The 3,572-nt window shown below is 32.4% G+C and overlaps 1 pseudogene; it reads left to right on the top strand.

Moving 5' to 3' along the window:
* The first annotated feature begins 1,642 nt into the window (after positions 1-1,642).
* Positions 1,643-2,763, top strand: LOC113190766 (60 kDa heat shock protein, mitochondrial pseudogene; annotated as a pseudogene).
* The last annotated feature ends 809 nt before the right edge of the window (positions 2,764-3,572 follow it).

Below are 3,572 nucleotides of genomic sequence, written 5' to 3'. Positions count from 1 at the left end.
ACATTATTACTGTATGTATATATGTGACTACATGACTAGTATCATTCTAGAACATGTATACTCAGAAACATGAGAAGTTATATCCCATCTATATTTGATATATCAAAGTGCATAAATTCATTCTACTGTCATATATAACTAATATATAACTAACTAATTAAAACAAATTAAAAATTTTTAAAAAAGAAATGCTATCCACTATTCCAAAAAAAAAAAATATATGGTATCTTTCACTTAACAGTACTTTCTCCATGATCCAAATCAAGTATGCAGTTAGAATTTGTTTGCTTTTGTTATCAGCAAAATCACTCCTGGTAATTTGCTTGGGCAATTGATCTTTGCTGTGAGGAACTTTTCTGGGCTCCAGAAGATAGTTTGCTTTTTTGGCCTCTGTACGCTGCTTGCTATTCACCCTCTGAAGTCATTGTGATGACCTCCAAAACTCACACAAAGCTAAACAGTGTCTTCACTCCTCATCTCTGGAGGAGGGAGAGATACCTCTCCCACGTGAGAAAATTTTAACTTCTCAAAAAAATTAGGAAATAAATGCAAAAAAAGTTTTTTGATGTGATTTTATAATAACATAGTCAGCTGATTTTTTTTATTATTGCTATTTATTTTCTTGGCTCAATTTTTAATAGTGCTAGAAAAATAAAATCACTTATCTGACCAATTGAATAAGAACACACATTATTAGCAGATGAATTTCTTTAGAAGCATGCTCACCCATGACAAATGGCCTTACTCCATTTACCTTTATTTAGAAATGCAACTTTTGAATTAAGATACAATTAATTAATCACCATCTTTAAATGAGTATAATTTTTGTGCTCATCTAGCTAATATTAAAGAAGATAAATTTTAAATGGGCATTTATAATGCCAGGCTACATCTGTAAAACCTACCCTGTACATTTTTTAAGAAGTTTTGTTTCTGTATCTATATTATGGAAATTGTATAAATCCACTGGCATATTTCAAATATTCCATGTTTATATTTCTGTTTTGTTTGTGCACATGTTAAAAGTAGTTTTAAGTAAGTCCCATACTTCTTTTGATGAGAACTTTCCTATATTTCCATCATTTTTCTTTTTTCTATATTAATACTGTACCCTAGATCCCACTGTATTTTATGAAACTGTTTCATCTCAGTATTTTTTTTTTTTACTTTCTCCTCATATTTTACCTTAAGGCCCTTTGGAGCAGTAGAGTTTATCTCTCCAATCAATAACTTAAGGTTTTCATAAAAGCACTCTCTTCTTATCCAGGAGCTCATTGCTCTGATATCATAAAAACAACAATAAAAAATCCACTCTTTGAAGCAATGTGATGAGTCATTTTCTCCATCTTCCTTTATTTTTCAAAGGCATGACCGTAAATTTCTGTCAGTACTCTCAAACTCTGTTTTAAAAGGTTCAACATTTTACCAGATATGTAAAGCACAAAATTATTATACACAGATACAGTATGGACTTTCCAATGTTTTACTGTTAATACAAAATAATCATATAAATGTACCTATTTCACCATAATTTGTACAGATGCATATTTAAGTTTAAGATATACTGGGAACATGCATAAAGTATCTTCTTTTGTAGTTTAATATTATTTAAGAAAAATTCCTTCAGCCTTACTTGCTGCCAATGGCCTGCTCTGAAAACTCCTTATCCATGTTGCATGGAAATACTTCCATAATCTACTGTCACCGGATGAGACCAGTGTCCAGGGCACTGGCTCCTCATCTCAGTTGAACTTGTATCAAAGATTTAATGCCTGAGTCTTAATTCTTCAAAGTGTAGACCTTTTAGCCAATACTGTAGCTATTACAATGAGGTCAAAGGAAGGAACAGCAATTACTGAATGGAGGTAGGGAAGTCCCAAAGTAACAGATTAAAGCAATTGATTCAAAGGATAAATAGAAAATTGGAGCTAAACTTGTTCAAGACTATTGCCAAGAACACAAATGAAGAGGACAGGAATGGCACTACGCCTGCTACTATTTTGGTATGCTCTATTGCCAAGGAAGTCTTCAAGAAGCAAAGGAGCCAATCCAGTGGATATTAGGAGAGGTGTGATGTAAGATATTGATTTTATAATTGCTGATTTTAGGAAGCAGTCTAAACCTGTGACAACCCTTGAAGAAATGGCTCAAGTTACTCTAAATTCTGCAAATAGAGGCAAAGAAATTGGCAATGTCATTTCTAACACAAAGAAAAAGGCTGGAAGAGAGGGTGTCATCACAGTAAAGAATGGTAAAACACTAAATGATAAATTAGAAGTTACTGAAGTCCTGTTTGATTGTGTCTATATTTCTCTATACATTATTAATACATCAAAAAATCATAAATGAGAATCCATGAATGTCCATGTTCTACTGCTTGAAAAGTCCATTGTAGCTGCTCTTGAAATTGCCAGCACTTATGGTAAACCCTTGTTTATAATTACTGAAGGTATTGAAGGGGAAGCTAAGTACACTTGTTTTGAAAAGGCTAAAAGTTGGTCTTCAGATTGTGGTGACAATAGAAAGTACCAACTTCAACATATGACTTTGCTACTGTCACAGTGTTTGTGGAAGAGGGTTTGACCCTAAATATTAAAGATGTTTAACTTTGTGACTTAGGAAAAGTTGGAGAGGCCTTGTCACCAAAGTTGATATTATGCTTTTAAAAGGAAAAGATGACAAATATTAAGTTAAAAAAAACTCATTAAAGAAATCACTGAGCAATAAGATATCACAACTAGTGGATATGAAATGGAAAACTGAGTGAATAACTGATAAGACTTCCAGTGGAGTAGCTGGGCTGAGGCCAGGGGGACAAATGATGCCACAGTGAATGAAAAGACAAAGTCATTCACCAAAGTACTGCTCTCAGCTTAAGTCACTAAGGCACTTCTGCTATTATTCTGCTAAAATCAGGATTTTAGTCTTACCATCACCAGCTAAGAAGTTCTCTACGGAGAATAAGAATAATTTTGTACTAAGCAGAGAAATATCCAATTATGTGAAAACATTTTCTAATAAAAATTTGTTTAAAGTCAAAAAGCGAGCAAAAGTATACAAAGTAATAATGTACAGTTATCTGGCAAATAGACCCAAATAACCAGATCTTCAATAATTTTGCTATATCCTAAGGAGAATCTTCCAGTACCTAGGTTTTTTGTTGTTGTTGCTGTTGTTGCTGCTGTTGTTGTTGTTGAAAAGTTTATGTTTACGTGAATATCAAAATTTTCTTTATCTGATTCTATTCTTGTTTTACAAAGGAAATATAAGAAGTGCATGAAACCTAAAGCATGTTCAGAATTCAAGGTCTTGTCTCTCTTCTTAGAAGCATAAAGGCATATTAAGATTTCTGTATACTCCGAAAAATGAGATATTGTGTCCCATGTGATTCAAAAGTATGATATGTAAAGGTCATTGTACTGTCATGTGTAAATAATTAAAACAAATTTTAAAAAAAGAAAAAATAAATAAATAATTGTCTATCATGTGTAAGTTTGATCAATTGTTAAATTTGATTATAAAATTCATTGGCAACTTCAGTATCATTGCTGGCCTCATAAAAGAAGTTTGGA

This window comes from Urocitellus parryii, chromosome 2 (genome assembly GCF_045843805.1).
Source record: "Urocitellus parryii isolate mUroPar1 chromosome 2, mUroPar1.hap1, whole genome shotgun sequence".
Taxonomy (NCBI): Eukaryota; Metazoa; Chordata; class Mammalia; order Rodentia; family Sciuridae; genus Urocitellus; species Urocitellus parryii.
Note: the sequence above shows the minus strand (reverse complement) of the source record. Positions and strands in the feature narration are given on the sequence as shown.